Source organism: Ranitomeya imitator, chromosome 4 (genome assembly GCF_032444005.1).
Source record: "Ranitomeya imitator isolate aRanImi1 chromosome 4, aRanImi1.pri, whole genome shotgun sequence".
NCBI classification, from domain to species: Eukaryota; Metazoa; Chordata; class Amphibia; order Anura; family Dendrobatidae; genus Ranitomeya; species Ranitomeya imitator.
In genome coordinates, this window is record NC_091285.1 from 90,566,730 (window position 1) to 90,583,806 (window position 17,077).

Here is a 17,077-nt window from a genome sequence, read left to right on the forward strand (position 1 = left end):
AACATACAAAATTAGCATATGCTTTAATCCCACTGCTGCCAGTATTATGAGGTCTTGAAATGTTTTTGTACTTATTCTTATGATTTTGCTAACATGCAAATTAGCATGTGATCTAATCTTCTTTTGTATTTGTATGATTTTTCGGTTTTCAGTTAAGATAAAGACCGTTGATAGAATCATTGGTTTTTCCTAATGTTTAGAGACATGCCCTTTTTCCAACATGCACTAATTTTAAATGTTGTCAAATGTACTTCACTTACTCTAAGGAAGCCTACTTAATCATGCTGAGTATGACTCAGCAGTATGAGTTCTTGAAAATCTTTTGATCTTATTCTTATAATTATGAAAACAGACAAAATTTGCATGTGCTTTCATCCCACTGCTGCCAGTATGATATGTGCTTGAAAATTGTTTTGAACTTACTCTTATGATTTTACTAACATACAAACTTACATGTGTATTAATCTTCTTTTGTATTTGCTTAAGTGTTTTCTTTCTGGTTAAGATAAAAACAGTTGATAGAATTATTGTTTTTTTCCTAATATTTAGAGACATGTCTGTCATGATATGTACTTTTGCCCTGTCCTGTATTTGAATAATATGCCATTTGATGTATGTAACTGTTCTCTGGTTTCTATTAGCTGTAATTTATGTATTTTCTTGTGCTGGGAGTTCACCTGTAACAATACGTCTCCTTCCCCCAATACTTGCAGCCCTAAGCTATAATGTAATTAAGGTTTGTCAACACCACTAGTGAAGAATAGCCATTCTTTCTCACAGCAGGTGGCTAGTCATATGTACATACTAAATAGACTAAGAGGAACCGACCAGTCTAGAATCTTCAGGTGGACCCAACCATTGAATAGAAGGTGTGACCCCTACCCCCCTTCATGGGCGGATCCCAGGAGCTCAGATAATCCATTCTTATTTTTGAGATCAGATGTGAGTTGATCCTTAAAGGGGAAGGAGTGGGGATTCTTAGCTGAGGCAAGACCCCACGTCCATCTGTGACTGCGGAAGCGAACGGGATGAGACTTGAGCTGAGGACATATCTCGTCGTTCGTGAGATTGTTTTGGCATCCCTTGGACTCATGTGGACTATTGCTTTGTTAGCTGGCACAAGGATTATCGGGAGGTGCCCCCAAATCTGTTCTGTTGGACTCGTGGAAGGACTATTGTTTCGTTTATCGGGTGCGGGATTACTGGAAAGCACCTCCAGATCTGTTTATTTACTTGGGCTTATTGTGGACTTCTGGTGGACTTGAAGGACATTATGGATATTTGATGTTGTATGCTCCCTGCTTTAATAAATCTCATTGGATCATCCCTCGGCCCGTTGTCCCTTCCTGCTCTGCTGTACACCCCGTCACAAACTGGTTGGCAGCAGTGGGATCAGAGCAGAAGGAATGGAGGACAAAGGCCCATCAACATTGGGAACCAGCACCGCAGAGTACAAGAGCTGGACTGCGATGAACCTACAAACAAACGCCCATGAAGTAGGAGTCCGTTTTAAAGGACTCTCCAAGGAGCAGCTAATTGAGGCTTTGGAAGGAGTTCGCCTGCAAGATGACACTGAGGAAGGATCCTCACAGCAAATGGAGGAAAGACTGCAGCCGGAGGTAAATACCCAAAAAAGTCAGTGGGTTGTGTGGTACGAGGAGGAGTTGGCATTTCTGGGAGAAGAGGCCACCATAGACGATAAGAGGAAGGCCATTCACAGAGCTCAGGAGATGGCATTGCTGGAGCAGATCGCTTTGGAAGCAGCTAGAAGCTCCAGACAGACTGTAACCTCAGCACCCACCATGAGGGAACTCCCCAGAGTGTCCCACAAAGACTTTAAGCCCTTTAATGAGGCTGCAGGCGACATTGAGGGCTTCTTCCAGGACTTTGAGCATCAGTGTTGATTAATGGAAGTCCCGGAAAGGGAGCGAGTTCGACATCTTGTGGGGTTCTTAGAGGGTGGAGCTGCTGAAGCCTATAGAGCTATGGACCCTCGGGGGAACTGTGAGTATGCGGCGATTAAACAGACTATTCTAGAACATTATGCTATGTTAAACCTTGTTATCTTATTCTTATAATTATGCTAACATACAAAATTAGCATATGCTTTAATCCCACTGCTGCCAGTATTATGCGGTCTTGAAATGTTTTTGTACTTATTCTTATGATTTTGCTAACATGCAAATTGACATGTGATTTAATCTTTTGTATTTGTATAATTTTGCGGTTTTCAGTTAAGATAAGGAATCGTAAAAATCATGCTGTTAAAGGTAGCATGGCCGAGTGGTCTAAGGCGCTGGACTTAAGCTCCAGTCTCTTTGGAGGCGTGGGTTCAAATCCCACTGCTGCCAGTGTATTTCTACTTTGAAACTTTTTAGCTTATATTTATGATTTTGCTAATAGAAAAATTAGCATGTGTTTTATTATTTTGTATTTTTATGAGTCCATGCTTTGCTGTTTTGCAAAAGACAGTAGATAGAATCATTGCTTTTTCCTTTTTGCTTAGAGACCTATCCATTTTCCACCTTGAAGAAGTTAAACTGTAGGAAAATTCACTAAACTTACTCTAAGGAAGCTTTTTTTATGTAGTAAATTAGGGTAGCATGGCTGAGCGGTCTAAGGCGCTGGATTAAGGCTCCAGTCTCTTCAGAGGCGTGGGTTCAAACCCCACTGCTGCCAGTAGGTCTTCAGAACATTTTGATCTAATTCAAATGATTTTGTATTTGCGTGAGTGTGTGGGTTTCTGTTTAGGAAAAGACAGTTGATAGAATCATTGTTTTTTCCTATTGTTTAGAGACTTAACCATTTTACAACAGACCTGTAGGTTTAAATCCCACTGCTGCCAGTAGTAAGAGTTCCTTAAAACCTTTTTATCTTATTCTTATACATATGCTAATATACAAAATTAGCATATGCTTTAATCCCACTGCTGCCAGTATTATGCGGTCTTGAAATGTTTTTGTACTTATTCTTATGATTTTGCTAACATGCAAATTAACATGTGATTTAATCTTTTGTATTTGTATAATTTTGTGGTTTTCAGTTAAGATAAGGAATCTTAAAAATCATGCTGCTAAAGGTAGCATGGCCGAGCGGTCTAAGGGGCTGGATTAAGGCTCCAGTCTCTTCAGAGGCGTGGGTTCAAATCCTACTGCTGCCAGTAGGTCTTCAGAACCTTTTGATCTAATTCTTATGATTTTGTATTTGCATGAGTGTGTGGATTTCTGTTTAGGAAAAGACAGTTGATAGAATCATTGGTTTTACCTATTGTTTAGAGACTTAACCATTTTACAACAGACCTGTAGGTTCAAATCCCACTGCTGCCAGTAGTAAGAGTTCCTTAAAACCTTTTTATCTTATTCTTATAACTATGCTAACATACAAAATTAGTATATGCTTTAATCCCACTGCTGCCAGTATTATGAGGTCTTGAAATGTTTTTGTACTTATTCTTATGATTTTGCTAACATGAAAATTAGCATGTGATCTAATCTTCTTTTGTATTTGTATGATTTTTCGGTTTTCGGTTAAGATAAAGACCGTTCATAGAATCATTGGTTTTTCCTAATGTTTAGAGACATGCCCTTTTTCCAACATGCACTAATTTTAAATGTTGTCAAATGTACTTCACTTACTCTAAGGAAGCCTACTTAATCATGCTGAGTATGACTCAGCAGTATGAGTTCTTGAAAATCTTTTGATCTTATTCTCATAATTATGAAAACAGACAAAATTTGCATGTGCTTTCATCCCACTGCTGCCAGTATGATAAGTGCTTGAAAATTGTTTTGAACGTACTCTTATGATTTTACTAACATACAAACTTACATGTGTTTTAATCTTCTTTTGTATTTGCTTAAGTGTTTTCTTTCTGGTTAAGATAAAAACAGTTGATAGAATTATTGTTTTTTTCCTAATATTTAGAGACATGTCTGTCATGATATGTACTTTTGCCCTGTCCTGTATTTGAATAATATGCCATTTGATGTATGTAACTTTTCTCTGGTTTCTATTAGCTGTAATTTATGTATTTTCTTGTGCTGGGAGTTCACCTGTAACAATACGTCTCCTTCCCCCAATACTTGCAGCCCTAAGCTATAATGTAATTAAGGTTTGTCAACACCACTAGTGAAGAATAGCCATTCCTTCTCACAGCAGGTGGCTAGTCATATGTACATACTAGATAGACTAAGAGGAGCCGACCAGTCTAGAATCTTCAGGTGGACCCAACCATTGAATAGAAGGTGTGACCCCCACCCCCCTTCATGGGCGGATCCCAGGAGCTCAGACAATCCATTCTTATTTTTGAGATCAGATGTGAGTTGATCCTTAAAGGGGAAGGAGTGGGGATTCTTAGCTGAGGCAAGACCCCACGTCCATCTGTGACTGCGGAAGCGAACGGGATGAGACTTGAGCTGAGGACATATCTCGTCGTTCGTGAGATTGTTTTGGCATCCCTTGGACTCATGTGGACTATTGCTTTGTTAGCTGGCACAAGGATTATCGGGAGGTGCCCCCGAATCTGTTCTGTTGGACTCGTGGAAGGACTATTGTTTCGTTTATCGGGTGCGGGATTACTGGAAAGCACCTCCAGATCTGTTTATTTACTTGGGCTTATTGTGGACTTCTGGTGGACTTGAAGGACATTATGGATATTTGATGTTGTATGCTCCCTGCTTTAATAAATCTCATTGGATCATCCCTCGGCCCGTTGTCCCTTCCTGCTCTGCTGTACACCCCGTCACAAACTGGTTGGCAGCAGTGGGATCAGAGCAGAAGGAATGGAGGACAAAGGCCCATCAACATTGGGAACCAGCACCGCAGAGTACAAGAGCTGGACTGCGATGAACCTACAAACAAACGCCCATGAAGTAGGAGTCCGTTTTAAAGGACTCTCCAAGGAGCAGCTAATTGAGGCTTTGGAAGGAGTTCGCCTGCAAGATGACACTGAGGAAGGATCCTCACAGCAAATGGAGGAAAGACTGCAGCCGGAGGTAAATACCCAAAAAAGTCAGTGGGTTGTGTGGTACGAGGAGGAGTTGGCATTTCTGGGAGAAGAGGCCACCATAGACGATAAGAGGAAGGCCATTCACAGAGCTCAGGAGATGGCATTGCTGGAGCAGATCGCTTTGGAAGCAGCTAGAAGCTCCAGACAGACTGTAACCTCAGCACCCACCATGAGGGAACTCCCCAGAGTGTCCCACAAAGACTTTAAGCCCTTTAATGAGGCTGCAGGCGACATTGAGGGCTTCTTCCAGGACTTTGAGCATCAGTATTGATTAATGGAAGTCCTGGAAAGGGAGCGAGTTCGACATCTTGTGGGGTTCTTAGAGGGTGGAGCTGCTGAAGCCTATAGAGCTATGGACCCTCGGGGGAACTGTGAGTATGCGGCGATTAAACAGACTATTCTAGAACATTATGCTATGTTAAACCTTGTTATCTTATTCTTATAATTATGCTAACATACAAAATTAGCATATGCTTTAATCCCACTGCTGCCAGTATTATGCGGTCTTGAAATGTTTTTGTACTTATTCTTATGATTTTGCTAACATGCAAATTAACATGTGATTTAATCTTTTGTATTTGTATAATTTTGCGGTTTTCAGTTAAGATAAGGAATCGTAAAAATCATGCTGTTAAAGGTAGCATGGCCGAGTGGTCTAAGGCGCTGGATTTAGGCTCCAGTCTCTTTGGAGGCGTGGGTTCAAATCCCACTGCTGCCAGTGTAATTTTACTTTGAAACTTTTTAGCTTATATTTATGATTTTGCTAATAGAAAAATTAGCATGTGTTTTATTATTTTGTATTTGTATGAGTCCATGCTTTGCTGTTTTGCAAAAGACAGTAGATAGAATCATTGCTTTTTCCTTTTTGCTTAGAGACCTATCCATTTTCCACCTTGAAGAAGTTAAAATGTAGGAAAATTCACTAAACTTACTCTAAGGAAGCTTTTTTCATGTAGTATATTAAGGTAGCATGGCCGAGCGGTCTAAGGCGCTGGATTAAGGCTCCAGTCTCTTCAGAGGCGTGGGTTCAAATCCCACTGCTGCCAGTAGGTCTTCAGAACATTTTGATCTAATTCAAATGATTTTGTATTTGCATGAGTGTGTGGGTTTCTGTTTAGGAAAAGACAGTTGATAGAATCATTGTTTTTTCCTATTGTTTAGAGACTTAACCATTTTACAACAGACCTGTAGGTTTAAATCCCACTGCTGCCAGTAGTAAGAGTTCCTTAAAACCTTTTTATCTTATTCTTATACATACGCTAACATACAAAATTAACATATGCTTTAATCCCACTGCTGCCAGTATTATGCGGTCTTGAAATGTTTTTGTACTTATTCTTATGATTTTGCTAACATGCAAATTAACATGTGATTTAATCTTTTGTATTTGTATAATTTAGTGGTTTTCAGTTAAGATAAGGAATCTTAAAAATCATGCTGCTAAAGGTAGCATGGCCGAGCGGTCTAAGGCGCTGGATTAAGGCTCCAGTCTCTTCAGAGGCGTTGGTTCAAATCCCACTGCTGCCAGTAGGTCTTCACAACCTTTTGATCTAATTCTTATGATTTTGTATTTGCATGAGTGTGTGGATTTCTGTTTAGGAAAAGACAGTTGATAGATTCATTGGTTTTTCCTATTGTTTAGAGACTTAACCATTTTACAACAGACCTGTAGGTTCAAATCCCACTGCTGCCAGTAGTAAGAGTTCCTTAAAACCTTTTTATCTTATTCTTATAACTATGCTAACATACAAAATTAGCATATGCTTTAATCCCACTGCTGCCAGTATTATGAGGTCTTGAAATGTTTTTGTACTTATTCTTATGATTTTGCTAACATGCAAATTAGCATGTGATCTAATCTTCTTTTGTATTTGTATGATTTTTCGGTTTTCAGTTAAGATAAAGACCGTTGATAGAATCATTGGTTTTTCCTAATGTTTAGAGACATGCCCTTTTTCCAACATGCACTAATTTTAAATGTTGTCAAATGTACTTCACTTACTCTAAGGAAGCCTACTTAATCATGCTGAGTATGACTCAGCAGTATGAGTTCTTGAAAATCTTTTGATCTTATTCTTATAATTATGAAAACAGACAAAATTTGCATGTGCTTTCATCCCACTGCTGCCAGTATGATATGTGCTTGAAAATTGTTTTGAACTTACTCTTATGATTTTACTAACATACAAACTTACATGTGTTTTAATCTTCTTTTGTATTTGCTTAAGTGTTTTCTTTCTGGTTAAGATAAAAACAGTTGATAGAATTATTGTTTTTTTCCTAATATTTAGAGACATGTCTGTCATGATATGTACTTTTGCCCTGTCCTGTATTTGAATAATATGCCATTTGATGTATGTAACTGTTCTCTGGTTTCTATTAGCTGTAATTTATGTATTTTCTTGTGCTGGGAGTTCACCTGTAACAATATGTCTCCTTCCCCCAATACTTGCAGCCCTAAGCTATAATGTAATTAAGGTTTGTCAACACCACTAGTGAAGAATAGCCATTCTTTCTCACAGCAGGTGGCTAGTCATATGTACATACTTGATAGACTAAGAGGAGCCGACCAGTCTAGAATCTTCAGGTGGACCCAACCATTGAATAGAAGGTGTGACCCCTACCCCCCTTCATGGGCGGATCCCAGGAGCTCAGATAATCCATTCTTATTTTTGAGATCAGATGTGAGTTGATCCTTAAAGGGGAAGGAGTGGGGATTCTTAGCTGAGGCAAGACCCCACGTCCATCTGTGACTGCGGAAGCGTACGGGATGAGACTTGAGCTGAGGACATATCTCGTCGTTCGTGAGATTGTTTTGGGATCCCTTGGACTCATGTGGACCATTGCTTTGTTAGCTGGCACAAGGATTATCTGGAGGTGCCCCCGAATCTGTTCTGTTGGACTCGTGGAAGGACTATTGTTTCGTTTATCGGGTGCGGGATTACTGGAAAGCACCTCCAGATCTGTTTATTTCCTTGGGCTTATTGTGGACTTCTGGTGGACTTGAAGGACATTATGGATATTTGATGTTGTATGCTCCCTGCTTTAATAAATCTCATTGGATCATCCCTCGGCCTGTTGTCCCTTCCTGCTCTGCTGTACACCCCGTCACAAACTGGTTGGCAGCAGTGGGATCAGAGCAGAAGGAATGGAGGACAAAGGCCCATCAACATTGGGAACCAGCACCGCAGAGTACAAGAGCTGGACTGCGATGAACCTACAAACAAAGGCCCATGAAGTAGGAGTCCGTTTTAAAGGACTCTCCAAGGAGCAGCTAATTGAGGCTTTGGAAGGAGTTCGCCTGCAAGATGACACTGAGGAAGGATCCTCACAGCAAATGGAGGAAAGACTGCAGCCGGAGGTAAATACCCAAAAAAGTCAGTGGGTTGTGTGGTACGAGGAGGAGTTGGCATTTCTGGGAGAAGAGGCCACCATAGACGATAAGAGGAAGGCCATTCACAGAGCTCAGGAGATGGCATTGCTGGAGCAGATCGCTTTGGAAGCAGCTAGAAGCTCCAGACAGACTGTAACCTCACCACCCACCATGAGGGAACTCCCCAGAGTGTCCCACAAAGACTTTAAGCCCTTTAATGAGGCTGCAGGCGACATTGAGGGCTTCTTCCAGGACTTTGAGCATCAGTGTTGATTAATGGAAGTCCCGGAAAGGGAGCGAGTTCGACATCTTGTGGGGTTCTTAGAGGGTGGAGCTGCTGAAGCCTATAGAGCTATGGACCCTCAGGGGAACTGTGAGTATGCGGCGATTAAACAGACTATTCTAGGACATTATGCTATGTTAAACCTTGTTATCTTATTCTTATAATTATGCTAACATACAAAATTAGCATATGCTTTAATCCCACTGCTGCCAGTATTATGCGGTCTTGAAATGTTTTTGTACTTATTCTTATGATTTTGCTAACATGCAAATTAACGTGATTTAATCTTTTGTATTTGTATAATTTTGCGGTTTTCAGTTAAGATAAGGAATCGTAAAAATCATGCTGTTAAAGGTAGCATGGCCGAGTGGTCTAAGGCGCTGGAATTAGGCTCCAGTCTCTTTGGAGGCGTGGGTTCAAATCCCACTGCTGCCAGTGTATTTCTACTTTGAAACTTTTTAGCTTATATTTATGATTTTGCTAATAGAAAAATTAGCATGTGTTTTATTATTTTGTATTTGTATGAGTCCATGCTTTGCTGTTTTGCAAAAGACAGTAGATAGAATCATTGCTTTTTCCTTTTTGCTTAGAGACCTTTCCATTTTCCACCTTGAAGAAGTTAAACTGTAGGAAAATTCACTAAACTTACTCTAAGAAAGCTTTTTTCATATAGTATATTAAGGTAGCATGGCCGAGCGGTCTAAGGCGCTGGATTAAGGCTCCAGTCTCTTTAGAGGCGTGGGTTCAAATCCCACTGCTGCACTTCAGAACATTTTGATCTAATTCAAATGATTTTGTATTTGCATGAGTGTGTGGATTTCTGTTTAGGAAAAGACAGTTGATAGAATCATTGGTTTTTCCTATTGTTTAGAGACTTAACCATTTTACAACAGACCTGTAGGTTCAAATCCCACTGCTGCCAGTAGTAAGAGTTCCTTAAAACCTTTTTATCTTATTCTTATAACTATGCTAACATACAAAATTAGCATATGCTTTAATCCCACTGCTGCCAGTATTATGCGGTCTTGAAATGTTTTTGTACTTATTCTTGTGATTTTGCTAACATGCAAATTAGCATGTGATCTAATCTTCTTTTGTATTTGTATGATTTTTCGGTTTTCGGTTAAGATAAAGACCGTTGATAGAATCATTGGTTTTTCCTAATGTTTAGAGACATGCCCTTTTTCCAACATGCACTAATTTTAAATGTTGTCAAATGTACTTCACTTACTCTAAGGAAGCCTACTTAATCATGCTGAGTATGACTCAGCAGTATGAGTTCTTGAAAATCTTTTGATCTTATTCTTATAATTATGAAAACAGACAAAATTTGCATGTGCTTTCATCCCACTGCTGCCAGTATGATATGTGCTTGAAAATTGTTTTGAACTTACTCTTATGATTTTACTAACATACAAACTTACATGTGTTTTAATCTTCTTTTGTATTTGCTTAAGTGTTTTCTTTCTGGTTAAGATAAAAACAGTTGATAGAATTATTGTTTTTTTCCTAATATTTAGAGACATGTCTGTCATGATATGTACTTTTGCCCTGTCCTGTATTTGAATAATATGCCATTTGATGTATGTAACTGTTCTCTGGTTTCTATTAGCTGTAATTTATGTATTTTCTTGTGCTGGGAGTTCACCTGTAACAATACGTCTCCTTCCCCCAATATTTGCAGCCCTAAGCTATAATGTAATTAAGGTTTGTCAACACCACTAGTGAAGAATAGCCATTCTTTCTCACAGCAGGTGGCTAGTCATATGTACATACTAGATAGACTAAGAGGAGCCGACCAGTCTAGAATCTTCAGGTGGACCCAACCATTGAATAGAAGGTGTGACCCCTACCCCCCTTCATGGGCGGATCCCAGGAGCTCAGACAATCCATTCTTATTTTTGAGATCAGATGTGAGTTGATCCTTAAAGGGGAAGGAGTGGGGATTCTTAGCTGAGGCAAGACCCCACGTCCATCTGTGACTGCGGAAGCGAACGGGATGAGACTTGAGCTGAGGACATATCTCGTCGTTCGTGAGATTGTTTTGGGATCCCTTGGACTCATGTGGACTATTGCTTTGTTAGCTGGCACAAGGATTATCTGGAGGTGCCCCCGAATCTGTTCTGTTGGACTCGTGGAAGGACTATTGTTTCGTTTATCGGGTGCGCGATTACTGGAAAGCACCTCCAGATCTGTTTATTTACTTGGGCTTATTGTGGACTTCTGGTGGACTTGAAGGACATTATGGATATTTGATGTTGTATGCTCCCTGCTTTAATAAATCTCATTGGATCATCCCTCGGCCTGTTGTCCCTTCCTGCTCTGCTGTACACCCCGTCACAAACTGGTTGGCAGCAGTGGGATCAGAGCAGAAGGAATGGAGGACAAAGGCCCATCAACATTGGGAACCAGCACCGCAGAGTACAAGAGCTGGACTGCGATGAACCTACAAACAAAGGCCCATGAAGTAGGAGTCCGTTTTAAAGGACTCTCCAAGGAGCAGCTAATTGAGGCTTTGGAAGGAGTTCGCCTGCAAGATGACACTGAGGAAGGATTCTCACAGCAAATGGAGGAAAGACTGCAGCCGGAGGTAAATACCCAAAAAAGTCAGTGGGTTGTGTGGTACGAGGAGGAGTTGGCATTTCTGGGAGAAGAGGCCACCATAGACGATAAGAGGAAGGCCATTCACAGAGCTCAGGAGATGGCATTGCTGGAGCAGATCGCTTTGGAAGCAGCTAGAAGCTCCAGACAGACTGTAACCTCAGCACCCACCATGAGGGAACTCCCCAGAGTGTCCCACAAAGACTTTAAGCCCTTTAATGAGGCTGCAGGTGACATTGAGGGCTTCTTCCAGGACTTTGAGCATCAGTGTTGATTAATGGAAGTCCCGGAAAGGGAGCGAGTTCGACATCTTGTGGGGTTCTTAGAGGGTGGAGCTGCTGAAGCCTATAGAGCTATGGACCCTCGGGGGAACTGTGAGTATGCGGCGATTAAACAGACTATTCTAGAACATTATGCTATGTTAAACCTTGTTATCTTATTCTTATAATTATGCTAACATACAAAATTAGCATATGCTTTAATCCCACTGCTGCCAGTATTATGCGGTCTTGAAATGTTTTTGTACTTATTCTTATGATTTTGCTAACATGCAAATTAACATGTGATTTAATCTTTTGTATTTGTATAATTTTGCGGTTTTCAGTTAAGATAAGGAATCGTAAAAATCATGCTGTTAAAGGTAGCATGGCCGAGTGGTCTAAGGCGCTGGACTTAGGCTCCAGTCTCTTTGGAGGCGTGGGTTCAAATCCCACTGCTGCCAGTGTATTTCTACTTTGAAACTTTTTAGCTTATATTTATGATTTTGCTAATAGAAAAATTAGCATGTGTTTTATTATTTTGTATTTGTATGAGTCCATGCTTTGCTGTTTTGCAAAAGACAGTAGATAGAATCATTGCTTTTTCCTTTTTGCTTAGAGACCTATCCATTTTCCACCTTGAAGAAGTTAAAATGTAGGAAAATTCACTAAACTTACTCTAAGGAAGCTTTTTTCATGTAGTATATTAAGGTAGCATGGCCGAGCGGTCTAAGGCGCTGGATTAAGGCTCCAGTCTCTTCAGAGGCGTGGGTTCAAATCCCACTGCTGCCAGTAGGTCTTCAGAACATTTTGATCTAATTCAAATGATTTTGTATTTGCATGAGTGTGTGGGTTTCTGTTTAGGAAAAGACAGTTGATAGAATCATTGTTTTTTCCTATTGTTTAGAGACTTAACCATTTTACAACAGACCTGTAGGTTTAAATCCCACTGCTGCCAGTAGTAAGAGTTCCTTAAAACCTTTTTATCTTATTCTTATACATACGCTAACATACAAAATTAACATATGCTTTAATCCCACTGCTGCCAGTATTATGCGGTCTTGAAATGTTTTTGTACTTATTCTTATGATTTTGCTAACATGCAAATTAACATGTGATTTAATCTTTTGTATTTGTATAATTTAGTGGTTTTCAGTTAAGATAAGGAATCTTAAAAATCATGCTGCTAAAGGTAGCATGGCCGAGCGGTCTAAGGCGCTGGATTAAGGCTCCAGTCTCTTCAGAGGCGTTGGTTCAAATCCCACTGCTGCCAGTAGGTCTTCACAACCTTTTGATCTAATTCTTATGATTTTGTATTTGCATGAGTGTGTGGATTTCTGTTTAGGAAAAGACAGTTGATAGATTCATTGGTTTTTCCTATTGTTTAGAGACTTAATCATTTGACTAACAGACCTGTAGGTTCAAATCCCACTGCTGCCAGTAGTAAGAGTTCCTTAAAACCTTTTTATCTTATTCTTATAACTATGCTAACATACAAAATTAGCATATGCTTTAATCCCACTGCTGCCAGTATTATGCGGTCTTGAAATGTTTTTGTACTTATTCTTGTGATTTTGCTAACATGCAAATTAGCATGTGATCTAATCTTCTTTTGTATTTGTATGATTTTTCGGTTTTCGGTTAAGATAAAGACCGTTGATAGAATCATTGTTTTTTCCTAATGTTTAGAGACATGCCCTTTTTCCAACATGCACTAATTTTAAATGTTGTCAAATGTACTTCACTTACTCTAAGGAAGCCTACTTAATCATGCTGAGTATGACTCAGCAGTATGAGTTCTTGAAAATCTTTTGATCTTATTCTTATAATTATGAAAACAGACAAAATTTGCATGTGCTTTCATCCCACTGCTGCCAGTATGATATGTGCTTGAAAATTGTTTTGAACTTACTCTTATGATTTTACTAACATACAAACTTACATGTGTTTTAATCTTCTTTTGTATTTGCTTAAGTGTTTTCTTTCTGGTTAAGATAAAAACAGTTGATAGAATTATTGTTTTTTTCCTAATATTTAGAGACATGTCTGTCATGATATGTACTTTTGCCCTGTCCTGTATTTGAATAATATGCCATTTGATGTATGTAACTGTTCTCTGGTTTCTATTAGCTGTAATTTATGTATTTTCTTGTGCTGGGAGTTCACCTGTAACAATACGTCTCCTTCCCCCAATATTTGCAGCCCTAAGCTATAATGTAATTAAGGTTTGTCAACACCACTAGTGAAGAATAGCCATTCTTTCTCACAGCAGGTGGCTAGTCATATGTACATACTAGATAGACTAAGAGGAGCCGACCAGTCTAGAATCTTCAGGTGGACCCAACCATTGAATAGAAGGTGTGACCCCTACCCCCCTTCATGGGCGGATCCCAGGAGCTCAGACAATCCATTCTTATTTTTGAGATCAGATGTGAGTTGATCCTTAAAGGGGAAGGAGTGGGGATTCTTAGCTGAGGCAAGACCCCACGTCCATCTGTGACTGCGGAAGCGAACGGGATGAGACTTGAGCTGAGGACATATCTCGTCGTTCGTGAGATTGTTTTGGGATCCCTTGGACTCATGTGGACTATTGCTTTGTTAGCTGGCACAAGGATTATCTGGAGGTGCCCCCGAATCTGTTCTGTTGGACTCGTGGAAGGACTATTGTTTCGTTTATCGGGTGCGCGATTACTGGAAAGCACCTCCAGATCTGTTTATTTACTTGGGCTTATTGTGGACTTCTGGTGGACTTGAAGGACATTATGGATATTTGATGTTGTATGCTCCCTGCTTTAATAAATCTCATTGGATCATCCCTCGGCCTGTTGTCCCTTCCTGCTCTGCTGTACACCCCGTCACAAACTGGTTGGCAGCAGTGGGATCAGAGCAGAAGGAATGGAGGACAAAGGCCCATCAACATTGGGAACCAGCACCGCAGAGTACAAGAGCTGGACTGCGATGAACCTACAAACAAAGGCCCATGAAGTAGGAGTCCGTTTTAAAGGACTCTCCAAGGAGCAGCTAATTGAGGCTTTGGAAGGAGTTCGCCTGCAAGATGACACTGAGGAAGGATTCTCACAGCAAATGGAGGAAAGACTGCAGCCGGAGGTAAATACCCAAAAAAGTCAGTGGGTTGTGTGGTACGAGGAGGAGTTGGCATTTCTGGGAGAAGAGGCCACCATAGACGATAAGAGGAAGGCCATTCACAGAGCTCAGGAGATGGCATTGCTGGAGCAGATCGCTTTGGAAGCAGCTAGAAGCTCCAGACAGACTGTAACCTCAGCACCCACCATGAGGGAACTCCCCAGAGTGTCCCACAAAGACTTTAAGCCCTTTAATGAGGCTGCAGGTGACATTGAGGGCTTCTTCCAGGACTTTGAGCATCAGTGTTGATTAATGGAAGTCCCGGAAAGGGAGCGAGTTCGACATCTTGTGGGGTTCTTAGAGGGTGGAGCTGCTGAAGCCTATAGAGCTATGGACCCTCGGGGGAACTGTGAGTATGCGGCGATTAAACAGACTATTCTAGAACATTATGCTATGTTAAACCTTGTTATCTTATTCTTATAATTATGCTAACATACAAAATTAGCATATGCTTTAATCCCACTGCTGCCAGTATTATGCGGTCTTGAAATGTTTTTGTACTTATTCTTATGATTTTGCTAACATGCAAATTAACATGTGATTTAATCTTTTGTATTTGTATAATTTTGCGGTTTTCAGTTAAGATAAGGAATCGTAAAAATCATGCTGTTAAAGGTAGCATGGCCGAGTGGTCTAAGGCGCTGGACTTAGGCTCCAGTCTCTTTGGAGGCGTGGGTTCAAATCCCACTGCTGCCAGTGTATTTCTACTTTGAAACTTTTTAGCTTATATTTATGATTTTGCTAATAGAAAAATTAGCATGTGTTTTATTATTTTGTATTTGTATGAGTCCATGCTTTGCTGTTTTGCAAAAGACAGTAGATAGAATCATTGCTTTTTCCTTTTTGCTTAGAGACCTATCCATTTTCCACCTTGAAGAAGTTAAAATGTAGGAAAATTCACTAAACTTACTCTAAGGAAGCTTTTTTCATGTAGTATATTAAGGTAGCATGGCCGAGCGGTCTAAGGCGCTGGATTAAGGCTCCAGTCTCTTCAGAGGCGTGGGTTCAAATCCCACTGCTGCCAGTAGGTCTTCAGAACATTTTGATCTAATTCAAATGATTTTGTATTTGCATGAGTGTGTGGGTTTCTGTTTAGGAAAAGACAGTTGATAGAATCATTGTTTTTTCCTATTGTTTAGAGACTTAACCATTTTACAACAGACCTGTAGGTTTAAATCCCACTGCTGCCAGTAGTAAGAGTTCCTTAAAACCTTTTTATCTTATTCTTATACATACGCTAACATACAAAATTAACATATGCTTTAATCCCACTGCTGCCAGTATTATGCGGTCTTGAAATGTTTTTGTACTTATTCTTATGATTTTGCTAACATGCAAATTAACATGTGATTTAATCTTTTGTATTTGTATAATTTAGTGGTTTTCAGTTAAGATAAGGAATCTTAAAAATCATGCTGCTAAAGGTAGCATGGCCGAGCGGTCTAAGGCGCTGGATTAAGGCTCCAGTCTCTTCAGAGGCGTTGGTTCAAATCCCACTGCTGCCAGTAGGTCTTCACAACCTTTTGATCTAATTCTTATGATTTTGTATTTGCATGAGTGTGTGGATTTCTGTTTAGGAAAAGACAGTTGATAGATTCATTGGTTTTTCCTATTGTTTAGAGACTTAATCATTTGACTAACAGACCTGTAGGTTCAAATCCCACTGCTGCCAGTAGTAAGAGTTCCTTAAAACCTTTTTATCTTATTCTTATAACTATGCTAACATACAAAATTAGCATATGCTTTAATCCCACTGCTGCCAGTATTATGAGGTCTTGAAATGTTTTTGTACTTATTCTTATGATTTTGCTAACATGCAAATTAGCATGTGATCTAATCTTCTTTTGTATTTGTATGATTTTTCGGTTTTCAGTTAAGATAAAGACCGTTGATAGAATCATTGGTTTTTCCTAATGTTTAGAGACATGCCCTTTTTCCAACATGCACTAATTTTAAATGTTGTCAAATGTACTTCACTTACTCTAAGGAAGCCTACTTAATCATGCTGAGTATGACTCAGCAGTATGAGTTCTTGAAAATCTTTTGATCTTATTCTTATAATTATGAAAACAGACAAAATTTGCATGTGCTTTCATCCCACTGCTGCCAGTATGATATGTGCTTGAAAATTGTTTTGAACTTACTCTTATGATTTTACTAACATACAAACTTACATGTGTTTTAATCTTCTTTTGTATTTGCTTAAGTGTTTTCTTTCTGGTTAAGATAAAAACAGTTGATAGAATTATTGTTTTTTTCCTAATATTTAGAGACATGTCTGTCATGATATGTACTTTTGCCCTGTCCTGTATTTGAATAATATGCCATTTGATGTATGTAACTGTTCTCTGGTTTCTATTAGCTGTAATTTATGTATTTTCTTGTGCTGGGAGTTCACCTGTAACAATATG

The 17,077-nt window shown here is 39.6% G+C and overlaps 8 non-coding genes across 8 annotated transcripts; all 8 read left to right on the top strand.

Annotated features, from left to right (window-relative positions):
• Positions 1–2,269: 2,269 nt before the first annotated feature.
• On the top strand, positions 2,270–2,351 carry TRNAL-UAA (transfer RNA leucine (anticodon UAA)). The gene has a single exon. It is a non-coding gene; the product is annotated as a tRNA-Leu (tRNA).
• Positions 2,352–5,644: 3,293 nt separating this feature from the next.
• Positions 5,645–5,726, top strand: TRNAL-UAG (transfer RNA leucine (anticodon UAG)). The gene has a single exon. It is a non-coding gene; the product is annotated as a tRNA-Leu (tRNA).
• A 246-nt stretch (positions 5,727–5,972) lies between these two features.
• Positions 5,973–6,054, top strand: TRNAL-AAG (transfer RNA leucine (anticodon AAG)). Its single transcript has one exon. It is a non-coding gene; the product is annotated as a tRNA-Leu (tRNA).
• A 2,963-nt stretch (positions 6,055–9,017) lies between these two features.
• On the top strand, positions 9,018–9,099 carry TRNAL-UAG (transfer RNA leucine (anticodon UAG)). The gene has a single exon. It is a non-coding gene; the product is annotated as a tRNA-Leu (tRNA).
• A 2,805-nt stretch (positions 9,100–11,904) lies between these two features.
• On the top strand, positions 11,905–11,986 carry TRNAL-UAG (transfer RNA leucine (anticodon UAG)). The gene has a single exon. It is a non-coding gene; the product is annotated as a tRNA-Leu (tRNA).
• A 246-nt stretch (positions 11,987–12,232) lies between these two features.
• Positions 12,233–12,314, top strand: TRNAL-AAG (transfer RNA leucine (anticodon AAG)). The gene has a single exon. It is a non-coding gene; the product is annotated as a tRNA-Leu (tRNA).
• A 2,966-nt stretch (positions 12,315–15,280) lies between these two features.
• Positions 15,281–15,362, top strand: TRNAL-UAG (transfer RNA leucine (anticodon UAG)). Its single transcript has one exon. It is a non-coding gene; the product is annotated as a tRNA-Leu (tRNA).
• Positions 15,363–15,608: 246 nt separating this feature from the next.
• TRNAL-AAG (transfer RNA leucine (anticodon AAG)) lies at positions 15,609–15,690 on the top strand. The gene has a single exon. It is a non-coding gene; the product is annotated as a tRNA-Leu (tRNA).
• Positions 15,691–17,077: the final 1,387 nt, after the last annotated feature.